Source organism: Melospiza georgiana, chromosome 23 (genome assembly GCF_028018845.1).
Source record: "Melospiza georgiana isolate bMelGeo1 chromosome 23, bMelGeo1.pri, whole genome shotgun sequence".
In the NCBI taxonomy this organism is placed as follows: domain Eukaryota; kingdom Metazoa; phylum Chordata; class Aves; order Passeriformes; family Passerellidae; genus Melospiza; species Melospiza georgiana.
The window spans coordinates 1,485,977-1,499,925 of NC_080452.1; positions in this window are offsets into that span (position 1 = coordinate 1,485,977).

Sequence of the window (13,949 nt, forward strand, 5' to 3'; positions counted from 1 at the left end):
CCTTCCCGAAGCTGCCGCTCTCTCAGGCTCCCGGAGCCCAAGAAGCGCCTTCTTCGCGCAAAGACGATTGTGCCGCTCACAGTGCTCTCCTTAGCGCGGCTTCAGCCGAAAGACGCCCGGGAGCGGCGCTTAGCTCCAGAGAGCACCGTACCTTCGTCTTTAGCGTCTCTTCTCGTCTACATCATAGCCAAAACTGTTCCACTATGTCTGGCAGGGAGAAGATGTGGCAGCACAGAAAAAATCTCCCATCGTGTTCTAGACGTTGCACGGAGGTGTGCCGAGACTTTTGGAAGAAGGGAAAGAAACTTGTCCAAAACAGCTTCCAATCGAATGTTCACGTGATTGGAAATGTCAGGAGAGTGCAAAAGTACTGTTTTGTATCATTTGGCAAGCTGCGCACACAATCCCAATCTTGTACAGCTTCCTTCTTCACCTTTCTGAAGGTGCCGCTCTCTCGGGCTCCCGGAGCCGAAAATGCGCCTTCTTCGCGCAAAGACGATTGTGCCGCTCACAGTGCTCTCCTGGCGCGGCTTCTCCGAAAGACGCCCGGGAGCAGCACTTTGCTCCGGACAGCATGGTACCTTCGTCTTTAGCCTCTTTTGTGGTCTACATAGAAGCAGAAAGCTTTTCCACTATGTCTGGCAGGGAGAAACTGTGCCAGCACAGAAAACAACTCCCACCGTGGTCGAGAAGATGCACGGAGGTCTGCCAGCTGTTTTGCAGGGAGAAAAGAAAAGGTGTCCAAAACAGCTTCCAATCGAATGTTCATGTATGGAAAAGTCAGGAGAGTGCCAAGGTACTGTTTTCTATCATTTGGCAAGCTGCGCACACAATCCCAGTGTTGTACAGCTTCCCTCTTCACCTTCCCGTAGCTGCCGCTCTCTCGGGCTCCCGGAGCCGAAGAAGCGCCTTCTTCGCGCAAAGACGATTGTGCCGCTCACAGTGCTCTCCTTAGCGCGGCTTCTCCGAAAGACGCCCGGAACAGCACTTTTCTCCGGACAATACGGTACCATCGTCTTTAGCGTCTTTTCTGCCCTACATGGAAGCAGACAGCATTCCCACTATGTCTGGCAGGGAGAAACTGTGCCAGCACAGAAAACAACTCCCACCGTGGTCGAGAGGATGCACGGAGGTCAGCCAGGTGTTTTGCAGGGAGAAAAGAAAAGGTGTCCAAAACAGCTTCCAATCAAATATTCATGTGATTGGAAAAGTCAGGAGAGTGCCAAGGTACTGTTTTCTATCATTTGGCAAGCGGCGCACACAATCCCAGTGTTGTAGAGCTTCCCTCTTCACCTTTCCGAAGCTGCCCCTCTCTCGGGCTCCCGGAGCCCAAGAAGCGCCTTCTTCGCGCAAAGACGATTGTGCCGTTCACAGTGCTCTCCTTAGCGCGGCTTCTGCCGAAAGACGCCCGGGAGCGGCGCTTAGCTCCAGAGAGCACCGTACCTTCGTCTTTAGCGTCTCTTCTCGTCTACATCTCAGCCAAAACTTTTCCTCTATGTCTGGCAGGGAGAAGCTGTGGCAGCACAGAAAACATTTCGCATCGTGTTCTAGACGTTGCACGGAGGTGTGCCGAGTGTTTTGGAAGATGGGAAGAAACTTGTCCAAAACAGCTTCCAATCAAATGTTCATGTTATTGGAAAAGTCGGAAGAGTGCAAAGGTACTGTTTTCTATCATTTGGCAAGCTGCGCACACAATCCCAGTCTTGTATAGCTTCCTTCTTCACCTTTCCGAAGGTGCCGCTCTCTCGGGCTCCCGGAGCCGAAGAAGCGCCTTCTTCGCGCAAAGACGATTGTGCCGCTCACAGTGCTCTCCTTAGCGCGGCTTCTCCGAAAGACGCCCGGAACAGCACTTTGCTCCGGACAGGACGGTACCATCGCCTTTAGCGTCTTTTCTGCCCTACATGGAAGCAGACAGCATTCCCACTATGTCTGGCAGGGAGAAACTGTGCCAGCACAGAAAACAACTCCCACCGTGGTCGAGAGTATGAACGGAGGTCTGCCAGCTGTTTTGCAGAGAGAAAAGAAAAGGTGTCCAAAACAGCTTCCAATCGAATGTTCATGTGATTGGAAAAGTCAGGAGAGTGCAAAAGTACTGTTTTCTATCATTTGGCAAGCGGCGCACACAATCCCAGTGTTGTACAGCTTCCCTCTTCACCTTTCCGAAGGTGCCGCTCTCTCGGGCTCCCGGAGCCCAAGAAGCGCCTTCTTCGCGCAAAGACGATTGTGCCGCTCACAGTGCTCTCCTTAGCGCGGCTTCTCCGAAAGACGCCCGGGAACAGCACTTTGCTCCGGACAGCCTGGTACCATCGTCTTTTGCGTCTTTTGTGCCCTACATGGAAGCAGACAGCATTCCCACTATGTCTGGCAGGGAGAAACTGTGCCAGCACAGAAAACAACTCCCACCGTGGTCGAGAGGATGCACGGAGGTCTGCCAGCTGTTTTGCAGGGAGAAAAGAAAAGGTGTCCAAAACAGCTTCCAATCGAATGTTCATGTTATTGGAAAAGTCAGGAGAGTGCAAAGGTACTGTTTTCTATCAGTAGGCAAGCGGCGCACACAATCCCAGTGTTGTACAGCTTCCTTCTTCACCTTCCCGAAGCTGCCCCTCTCTCGGGCTCCCGGAGCCCAAGAAGCGCCTTCTTCGCGCAAGGACGATGGTGCGGCTCACACTGCTCTCCTTAGCGCGGCTTCTGCCGAAAGACGCCCGGGAGCGGCGCTTAGCTCCAGAGAGCACCGTACCTTCGTCTTTAGCGTCTCTTCTCGTCTACATCAAAGCCAAAACTTTTCCACTATGTCTGGCAGGGAGAAGATGTGGCAGCACAGAAAACATCTCGCATCGTGTTCTAGACGTTGCACGGAGGTGTGCCGAGAGTTTTGGAAGAAGGGAAAGAAACTTGTCCAAAACAGCTTCCAATCGAATGTTCATGTGATTGGAAAAGTCAGGAGAGTTCAAAAGTACTGTTTTCTATCATTTGGCAAGCTGCGCACACAATCCCAGTCTTGTACAGCTTCCTTCTTCACCTTTCTGAAGGTGCCGCTCTCTCGGGCTCCCGGAGCCGAAAATGCGCCTTCTTCGCGCAAAGACGATTGTGCCGCTCACAGTGCTCTCCTTAGCGCGACTTCTCCGAAAGACCCCCCGGAGCAGCACTTTGCTCCGGACAGCATGGTACCATCATCTTTAGCGTCTTTTGTGCCCTACATGGAAGCAGACAGCATTCCCACTATGTCTGGCAGGGAGAAACTGTGCCAGCACAAAAAACAACTCCCACCGTGGTCGAGAGAATGCATGGAGGTCTGCAAGGTGTTTGGCAGGGAGAAAAGAAAAGGTGTCCAAAACAGCTTCCAATCGAATGTTCATGTGATTGGAAATGTCAGGAGAGTGCAAAAGTACTGTTTTGTATCATTTGGCAAGCTGCGCACACAATCCCAGTCTTGTACAGCTTCCTTCTTCACCTTTCTGAAGCTGCCGCTCTCTCAGGCTCCCGGAGCCGAAGAAGCGCCTTCTTCGCGCAAAGACGATTGTGCCGTTCACAGTGCTCTCCTTAGCGCGGCTTCTGCCGAAAGACGCCCGGGAGCGGCGCTTAGCTCCAGAGAGCACCGTACCTTCGTCTTTAGCGTCTCTTCTCGTCTACATCATAGCCAAAACTGTTTCACTATGTCTGGCAGGGAGAAACTGTGCCAGCACAGAAAACATCTCCCATCGTGTTCAAGACGTTGCACGGGGTGTGCCGAGTGTTTTGGAAGAAGGGAAAGAAACTTGTCCAAAACAGCTTCCAATCAAATGTTCATGTGATTGGAAATGTCAGGAGAGTGCAAAAGTACTGTTTTCTCTCACTTGACAAGCTGCGCACACAGTCCCAGTATTGTACAGCTTCCTTCTTCACCTTTCTGAAGGTGCCGCTCTCTCGGGCTCCCGGAGCCCAAGAAGCGCCTTCTTCGCGCAAAGACGATTGTGCCGCTCACAGTGCTCTCCTTAGCGCGGCTTCTCCGAAAGACGCCCGGAACAGCACTTTGCTCCGGACAGGACGGAACCATCGCCTTTAGCGTCTTTTCTGCCCTACATGGAAGCAGAAAGTTTTTCCACTATGTCTGGCAGGGAGAAACTGTGCCAGCACAGAAAACAACTCCCACCGTGGTCGAGAGGATGCACGGAGGTCTGCCAGGTGTTTTGCAGGGAGAAAAGAAAAGGTGTCCAAAACCGCTTCCAATCAAATGTTCATGTTATTGGAAAAGTCAGGAGAGTGCAAAGGTACTGTTTTCTATCAGTAGGCAAGCGGCGCACACAATCCCTGTGTTGTTCAGCTTCCCTCTTCACCTTCCCGTAGCTGCCGCTCTCTCGGGCTCCCGGAGCCGAAGAAGCGCCTTCTTTGCGCAAAGACGATTGTGCCGCTCACAGTGCTCTCCTTAGCGCGGCTTCTCCGAAGGACGCCCGGGAACAGCTCTTTTCTCCGGACAGGACGGTACCATCGTCTTTAGCGTCTTTTCTGCCCTACATGGAAGCAGACAGCATTTCCACTATGTCTGGCAGGGAGAAACTGTGCCAGCACAGAAAACAACTCCCACCGTGGTCGAGAGGATGCACGGAGGTCAGCCAGGTGTTTTGCAGGGAGAAAAGAAAAGGTGTCCAAAACCGCTTCCAATCGAATGTTCATGTGATTGGAAATGTCAGGAGAGTGCCAAGGTACTGTTTTCTATCAGTAGGCAAGCTGCGCACACAATCCCAGTGTTGTACAGCTTCCTTCTTCACCTTCCCGAAGCTGCCGCTCTCTCAGGCTCCCGGAGCCCAAGAAGCGCCTTCTTCGCGCAAAGACGATTGTGCCGCTCACAGTGCTCTCCTTAGCGCGGCTTCAGCCGAAAGACGCCCGGGAGCGGCGCTTAGCTCCAGAGAGCACCGTACCTTCGTCTTTAGCGTCTCTTCTCGTCTACATCTTAGCCAAAACTGTTCCACTATGTCTGGCAGGGAGAAGATGTGGCAGCACAGAAAACATCTCGCATCGTGTTCTAGACGTTGCACGGAGGTGTGCCGAGACTTTTGGAAGAAGGGAAAGAAACTTGTCCAAAACAGCTTCCAATCGAATGTTCATGTGATTGGAAATGTCAGGAGAGTGCAAAAGTACTGTTTTGTATCATTTGGCAAGCTGCGCACACAATCCCAGTCTTGTACAGCTTCCTTCTTCACCTTTCTGAAGGTGCCGCTCTCTCGGGCTCCCGGAGCCGAAGAAGCGCCTTCTTCGCGCAAAGACGATTGTGCCGCTCACAGTGCTCTCCTGGCGCGGCTTCTCCGAAAGACGCCCGGGAGCAGCACTTTGCTCCGGACAGCATGGTACCTTCGTCTTTAGCCTCTTTTGTGGTCTACATAGAAGCAGAAAGCTTTTCCACTATGTCTGGCAGGGAGAAACTGTGCCAGCACAGAAAACAACTCCCACCGTGGTCGACAAGATGCACGGAGGTCTGCCAGCTGTTTTGCAGGGAGAAAAGAAAAGGTGTCCAAAACAGCTTCCAATCGAATGTTCATGTATGGAAAAGTCAGGAGAGTGCCAAGGTACTGTTTTCTATCATTTGGCAAGCGGCGCACACAATCCCAGTGTTGTACAGCTTCCCTCTTCACCTTTCCGAAGCTGCCGCTCTCTCGGGCTCCCGGAGCCGAAGAAGCGCCTTCTTCGCGCAAAGACGATTGTGCCGCTCACAGTGCTCTCCTTAGCGCGGCTTCTCCGAAAGACGCCCGGAACAGCACTTTTCTCCGGACAATACGGTACCATCGTCTTTAGCGTCTTTTGTGCCCTACATGGAAGCAGACAGCATTCCCACTATGTCTGGCAGGGAGAAACTGTGCCAGCACAGAAAACAACTCCCACCGTGGTCGAGAGGATGCACGGAGGTCTGCCAGGTGTTTGGCAGGGAGAAAAGAAAAGGTGTCCAAAACAGCTTCCAATCGAATGTTCATGTGATTGGAAAAGTCAGGAGAGTGCCAAGGTACTGTTTTCTATCATTTGGCAAGCGGCGCACACAGTCCCAGTATTGTACAGATTCCTTTTTCACCTTTTTGAAGCTGCCGCTCTCGCGGGCTCCCGGAGCCCAAGAAGCGCCTTCTTCGCGCAAAGACGATTGTGCCGGTCACAGTGCTCTCCTTAGCGCGGCTTCTCCGAAAGACGCTCGGGAGCAGCACTTTGCTCCGGACAGCATGGTACCTTCGTCTTTAGCGTCTTTTGTGGTCTACATCGGAGCAGAAAGCTTTTCGACTATGTCTGGCAGGGAGAAACTGTGCCAGCACAGAAAACAACTCCCACCGTGGTCGAGAGGATGAACGGAGGTCTGCCAGCTGTTTTGCAGGGAGAAAAGAAAAGGTGTCCAAAACCGCTTCCAATCGAATATTCATGTGATTGGAAAAGTCAGGAGAGTGCCAAGGTACTGTTTTCTCTCACTTGACAAGCTGCGCACACAATACCAGTGTTGTACAGCTTCCCTCTTCACCTTTCCGAAGCTGCCGCTCTCTCGGGCTCCCGGAGCCGAAGAAGCGCCTTCTTCGCGCAAAGACGATTGTGCCGCTCACAGTGCTCTCCTTAGCGCGGCTTCTGCCGAAAGACGCCCGGGAGCGGCGCTTAGCTCCAGAGAGCACCGTACCTTCGTCTTTAGCGTCTCTTCTCGTCTACATCTTAGCCAAAACTTTTCCACTATGTCTGGCAGGGAGAAGATGCGGCAGCACAGAAAACATCTCCCATCGTGTTCTAGACGTTGCACGGAGGTGTGCCGAGAGTTTTGGAAGAAGGGAAAGAAACTTGACCAAAACAGCTTCCAATCGAATGTTCATGTGATTGGAAAAGTCAGGAGAGTGCAAAAGTACTGTTTTCTCTCACTTGACAAGCTGCGCACACAGTCCCAGTATTGTACAGCTTCCTTCTTCACCTTTCTGAAGGTGCCGCTCTCTCGGGCTCCCGGAGCCGAAGAAGCGCCTTCTTCGCGCAAAGACGATTGTGCCGCTCACAGTGCTCTCCTTAGCGCGGCTTCTCCGAAAGACGCCCGGGAACAGCTCTTTTCTCCGGACAGGACGGTACCATCGCCTTTAGCGTCTTTTGTGGTCTACATCGAAGCAGAAAGCTTTTCCACTATGTCTGGAAGGGAGAAACTGTGCCAGCACAGAAAACAACTCCCACCGTGGTCGAGAGGATGCACGGAGGTCTGCCAGGTGTTTTGCAGGGAGAAAAGAAAAGGTGTCCAAAACAGCTTCCAATCAAATGTTCATGTTATTGGAAAAGTCAGGAGAGTGCCAAGGTACTGTTTTCTATCAGTAGGCAAGCGGCGCACACAATCCCAGTGTTGTACAGCATCCTTCTTCACCTTCCCGAAGCTGCCGCTCTCTCGGGCTCCCGGAGCCCAAGAAGCGCCTTCTTCGCGCAAAGACGATTGTGCCGCTCACAGTGCTCTCCTTAGCGCGGCTTCTCCGAAAGACGCCCGGGAGCAGCACTTTGCTCCGGACAGCATGGTACCATCCTCTTTAGCGTCTTTTGTGCCCTACATGGAAGCAGAAAGCTTTTCCACTATTTCTGCCAGGGAGAAACTGTACCAGCACAGAAAACAACTCCCACCGTGGTCGAGAGGATGCACGGAGGTCTGCCAGCTGTTTTGCAGGGAGAAAAGAAAAGGTGTCCAAAACAGCTTCCAATCAAATGTTCATGTGATTGGAAAAGTCAGGAGAGTGCCAAGGTACTGTTTTCTATCCTTTGGCAAGCTGCGCACACAATCCCAGTGTTGTACAGCTTCCTTCTTCACCTTCCCGAAGCTGCCGCTCTCTCAGGCTCCCGGAGTGGAAGAAGCGCCTCCTTCGCGCAAAGACGATTGTGCCGCTCACAGTGCTCTCGTTAGCGCGGCTTCTGCCGAAAGACGCCCGGGAGCGGCGCTTAGCTCCAGAGAGCACCGTACCTTCGTCTTTAGCGTCTCTTCTCGTCTACATCTTAGCCAAAACTTTTCCACTATGTCTGGCAGGGAGAAACTGTGCCAGCACAGAAAACATCTCCCATCGTGTTCAAAACGTTGCACGGGGTGTGCCGAGTGTTTTGGAAGAAGGGAAAGAAACTTGTCCAAAACAGCTTCCAATCAAATGTTCATGTGATTGGAAAAGTCAGGAGAGTGCAAAAGTACTGTTTTCTCCCACTTGACAAGCTGCGCACACAATCCCAGTGTTGTACAGCTTCCTTTTTCACCTTTCCGAAGCTGCCGCTCTCTCGGGCTGCCGGAACCGAAGAAGCGCCTTCTTCGCGCAAAGAACGATTGTGCCGCTCACAGTGCTCTCCTTAGCGCGGCTTCTCCGAAAGACGCCCGGGAGCAGGACTTTGCTCCGGACAGCCTGGTACCATCGCCTTTAGCGTCTTTTGTGGTCTACATAGATGCAGAAAGCTTTTCCACTATGTCTGGCAGGGAGAAACTGTGCCAGCACAGAAAACAGCTCCCACCGTGGTCGAGAGGATACACGGAAGTCTGCCAGGTGTTTTGCAGGGAGAAAAGAAAAGTTGTCCAAAACAGCTTCCAATCAAATGTTCATGTGATTGGAAAAGTCAGGAGAGTGCAAAAGTACTGTTTTCTATCTGTTGGCAAGCTGCTCACACAATTCCAGTGTTGTACAGCTTCCCTCTTCACCTTTCCGAAGGTGCCGCTCTCTCGGGCTCCCGGAGCCGAAGAAGCGCCTTCTTCGCGCAAAGACGATTGTGCCGCTCACAGTGCTCTCCTTAGCGCGGCTTCTCCGAAAGACGCCCGGGAGCGGCGCTTAGCTCCAGAGAGCCCCCGGAGCTGAGTACCTTCGTCTTTAGCGTCTTTTGTGGTCTGCATGGAAGCAGAAAGCTTTTCCACTATGTCTGGCGGGGAAAACCTTTGCCACGACAGAAAACATCTCCATGGGATGTTCTTCACATCTCCAGTGTGCCTGGAGGTCTGGGCTTCCTGATTTTAAAAATCCTAGCCCTAACTAAACCCCAAACCAAAGACGTGAAAGGCAAATCAGTCAGGAATTAGGGATGTCCCAAAGGAAATAGCTCTGGAGGCAGGCATGTTGTGGTACTTTTGTGCACTTCTTGGCTAGTCCTTGGCAGCTGCTGTGTTCTTGGAACTCAGGGCTTTCTGGTTAAAAGAACACTAACCCTAGGCGTAACTCAAAACTCAACGCTAGGAAGGAAAATCAGCCAATGGTTGGGGATGGTCTCATGGAAATAGCAGCGGAGGCAGCCAAGTTGTGTCACTTTTGTGCTGCCCTTGGGATGCCTTGAACAGCTGCAGTGTGCCTGGAGCACAAGGCTTCCTGGTTTTAAAAGTCCTAGGCCTAAGCCTAACATTAACACTAGGAAGGTAAATCAGCCGGGTATTAGGGTTCTTCCTAAGGAAAAAGCCGTGAAAGCAGCCATGCTGTGGCACTTCTGCGCTCCCTTTGGGATGCCTTTGGCAGCTGCAGTAAGCCTGGAACTCAGGCCTTCCTGGTTCAAAAAATCCTAGCCCTAGGCTGAACCCTAGCCCTAACACTAGGCATTTAAATCAGCCTAGGTATAGGGATGGTGCCAAGGAAAAAGCTGTGAAAGCAGACATGTTGTGGCACTTTTGCACTCTCTTTTGGATGCCTTTCACAGCTCCAGTGTGCCTGGAGGTCTGGGCTTCCTGATTTTGAAAATCCTAGCACAAGGCCTACCTAAACCCAACCCGACGACGTGAAAGGCAAATCAGCCAGGAATTAGGGATGTCCCCAAGGAAAAAGCTGTGGAGGCAGGCATGTTGTGGTACTTTTGTGCACTTCTTGGGTAGTCCTTCAAAGCTGCTATGTTCTTGGAACTCAGGGCTTTCAGGTTCAAAGAACCCTAAACCTAGGCGTAACTCAAACCTCAACGCTAGGAATGAAAATCAGCCTATGGTTTGGGATGGACTCATGAGAAGAGCAGCAGAGGCAGCCAAGTTGTGTCACTTTTGCGCTCCCATAGGGATGCCTTGAACAGTTGTAGTGTGCCTGGAGCTAAGGGCTTCCTAGTTTTAAAAATCCTAGCCCAGGGCCTAAGCCTAAGTGTAACCCTAGGAAGGTAAATCAGCCGGGTATTAGGGTTCTTCCTGAGGAAAAAGTCGCGAAAGCAGCCATGTTGTGGCACTTCTGCGCTCCATTTGGGATGTCTTTGGCAGCTGCAGTAAGCCTGGAACTCAGGCCTTCCTGGTTCAAAAAATCCTAGCCCTAGGCTGAACCCTAACCCTAACCCTAGGCAGATAAATCAGCCTAGGTATAGGGATGGTGCCAAGGAAAAAGCTGTGAAAGCTGCCATGTTGTGGCACTTTTGCACTCTCTTTTGGATGCCTTTCACAGCTCCAGTGTGCCTGGAGGTCTGGGCTTCCTGATTTTGAAAATCCTAGCACAAGGCCTACCTAACCCCAACCCGACGACGTGAAAGGCAAATCAGCCAGGAATTAGGGATGTCCCCAAGGAAAAAGCTGTGGAGGCAGGCATGTTGTGGTACTTTTGTGCACTTCTTGGCTAGTCCTTGGCAGCTGCTGTGTTCTTGGAACTCAGGGCTTTCTGGTTTAAAGAACCCTAAACCTAGGCGTAACTCAAACCTCAACGCTAGGAATGAAAATCAGCCTATGGTTTGGGATGGACTCATGAGAAGAGCAGCAGAGGCAGCCAAGTTGTGTCACTTTTGCGCTGCCCTTGGGATGAATTGAACAGATGCAGTGTGCCTGGAGCTAAGGGCTTCCTAGTTTTAAAAATCCTAGCCCAGGGCCTAAGCCTGACAGTAACCCTAGGAAGGTAAATCAGCCGGGTATTAGGGTTCTTCCTAAGGAAAAAGCCGTGAAAGCAGCCATGCTGTGGCACTTCTGCGCTCCTTTTGAAATGCCTTTAGCAGCTGCCGTAAGCCTGGAACTCAGGCCTTCCTGGTTCAAAAAATCCTAGCCCTAGGCTGAACCTTAACCCTAACCCTAGGCAGATAAATCAGCCTAGGTATAGGGATGGTGCCAAGGAAAAAGCTGTGAAAGCTGCCATGTTGGGGCACTTTTGCACTCCCTTTTGGATGCCTTTCACAGCTCCAGTGTGCCTGGAGGTCTGGACTTCCTGATTTTAAAAATCCTAGCACAAGGCCTACCTAACCCCAACCCGACGACGTGAAAGGCAAATCAGCCAGGAATTAGGGATGTCCCCAAGGAAAAAGCTGTGGAGGCAGGCATGTTGTGGTACTTTTGTGCACTTCTTGGGTAGTCCTTCAAAGCTGCTATGTTCTTGGAACTCAGGGCTTTCAGGTTCAAAGAACCCTAAACCTAGGCGTAACTCAAACCTCAACGCTAGGAATGAAAATCAGCCTATGGTTTGGGATGGACTCATGAGAAGAGCAGCAGAGGCAGCCAAGTTGTGTCACTTTTGCGCTCCCATAGGGTTGCCTTGAACAGTTGTAGTGTGCCTGGAGCTAAGGGCTTCCTAGTTTTAAAAATCCTAGCCCAGGGCCTAAGCCTAAGTGTAACCCTAGGAAGGTAAATCAGCCGGGTATTAGGGTTCTTCCTGAGGAAAAAGTCGCGAAAGCAGCCATGTTGTGGCACTTCTGCGCTCCATTTGGGATGTCTTTGGCAGCTGCAGTAAGCCTGGAACTCAGGCCTTCCTGGTTCAAAAAATCCTAGCCCTAGGCTGAACCCTAACCCTAACCCTAGGCAGATAAATCAGCCTAGGTATAGGGATGGTGCCAAGGAAAAAGCTGTGAAAGCTGCCATGTTGTGGCACTTTTGCACTCTCTTTTGGATGCCTTTCACAGCTCCAGTGTGCCTGGAGGTCTGGGCTTCCTGATTTTGAAAATCCTAGCACAAGGCCTACCTAACCCCAACCCGACGACGTGAAAGGCAAATCAGCCAGGAATTAGGGATGTCCCCAAGGAAAAAGCTGTGGAGGCAGGCATGTTGTGGTACTTTTGTGCACTTCTTGGGTAGTCCTTCACAGCTGCTATGTTCTTGGAACTCAGGGCTTTCTGGTTTAAAGAACCCTAAACCTTGGCGTAACTCAAACCTCAACGCTAGGAATGAAAATCAGCCTATGGTTTGGGATGGACTCATGAGAAGAGCAGCAGAGGCAGCCAAGTTGTGTCACTTTTGCGCTCCCATAGGGATGCCTTGAACAGTTGTAGTGTGCCTGGAGCTAAGGGCTTCCTAGTTTTAAAAATCCTAGCCCAGGGCCTAAGCCTGACAGTAACCCTAGGAAGGTAAATCAGCCGGGTATTAGGGTTCTTCCTAAGGAAAAAGCCGTGAAAGCAGCCATGTTGTGGCACTTCTGCGCTCCATTTGGGATGTCTTTGGCAGCTGCAGTAAGCCTGGAACTCAGGCCTTCCTGGTTCAAAAAATCCTAGCCCTAGGCTGAACCCTAACCCTAACCCTAGGCAGATAAATCAGCCTAGGTATAGGGATGGTGCCAAGGAAAAAGCTGTGAAAGCTGCCATGTTGTGGCACTTTTGCCCTCCCTTTTGGATGCCTTTCACAGCTCCAGTGTGCCTGGAGGTCTGGGCTTCCTGATTTTCAAATTCCTAGCACAAGGCCTACCTAACCCCAACCCGACGACGAGAAAGGCAAATCAGCCAGGAATTAGGGATGTCCCCAAGGAAATAGCTGTGGAGGCAGGCATGTTGTGGTACTTTTGTGCACTTCTTGGGTAGTCCTTGGCAGCTGCTGTGTTCTTGGAACTCAGGATTTTCTGGTTCAAAGAACCTTAACCCTAGGCGTAATTCAAACCTCAACGCTAGGAAGGAAAATCAGCCTATGGTTCGGGATGGACTCATGAGAAGAGTAGCAGAGGCAGCCAAGTTGTGTCACTTTTGCGGCCCTCTTGAGATGCCTTCAACAGTTGCAGTGTGCCTGGAGCTAAGGGCTTCCTAGTTTTAAAAATCCTAGCCCAGGGACTAAGCCTAACATTAACCATAGGAAGGTAAATCAGCCGGGTATTAGGGTTCTTACTAAGGAAAAAGCTGTGAAAGCTGCCATGTTGTGCCACTTTTGCACTCTCTTTTGGATGCCTTTCACAGCTCCAGTGTGCCTGGAGGTCTGGGCTTCCTGATTTTAAATATCCTAGCACGAGGTCTACCCAACTCTGACCCGACGACGTGAAAGGGAAATCAGCCAGGAATTAGGGATGTCCCCAAGGAAAAAGCTGTGGAGGCAGGCATGTTGTGGTACTTTTGTGCACTTCTTGGCTAGTCCTTGGCAGCTGCTGTGTTCTTGGAACTCAGGGCTTTCTGGTTAAAAGAACACTAACCCTAGGCGTAACTCAAACCTCAACGCAGGGAAGGAAAATCAGCCTATGGTTCAGGATGGTCTCATGGAAATAGCACCAGAGGGAGCCAAGTTGTGTCACTTTTGCGCTGCCCTTGGGATGAATTGAACAGATGCAGTGTGCCTGGAGCTAAGGGCTTCCTAGTTTTAAAAATCCTAGCCCAGGGCCTAAGCCTGACAGTAACCCTAGGAAGGTAAATCAGCCGGGTATTTCGGTTCTTCATAAGGAAAAAGCCGCGAAAGCAGCCATGCTGTGGCACTTCTGCTCTCCTTTTGAAATGCCTTTAGCAGCTGCCGTAAGCCTGGAACTCAGGCCTTCCTGGTTCAAAAAATCCGAGCCCTAGGCTGAACCTTAACCCTAACCCTAGGCAGATAAATCAGCCTAGGTATAGGGATGGTGCCAAGGAAAAAGCTGTGAAAGCTGCCATGTTGGGGCACTTTTGCACTCCCTTTTGGATGCCTTTCACAGCTCCAGTGTGCCTGGAGGTCTGGACTTCCTGATTTTAAAAATCCTTGCACAAGGCCTACCTAACCCCAACCCGACGACGTGAAAGGCAAATCAGCCAGGAATTAGGGATGTCCCCAAGGAAATAGCTGTGGAGGCAGGCATGTTGTGGTACTTTTGTGCACTTCTTGGGTAGTCCTTCGCAGCTGCTGTGTTCTTGGAACTCAGGGATTTCTGGTTAAAAAACCC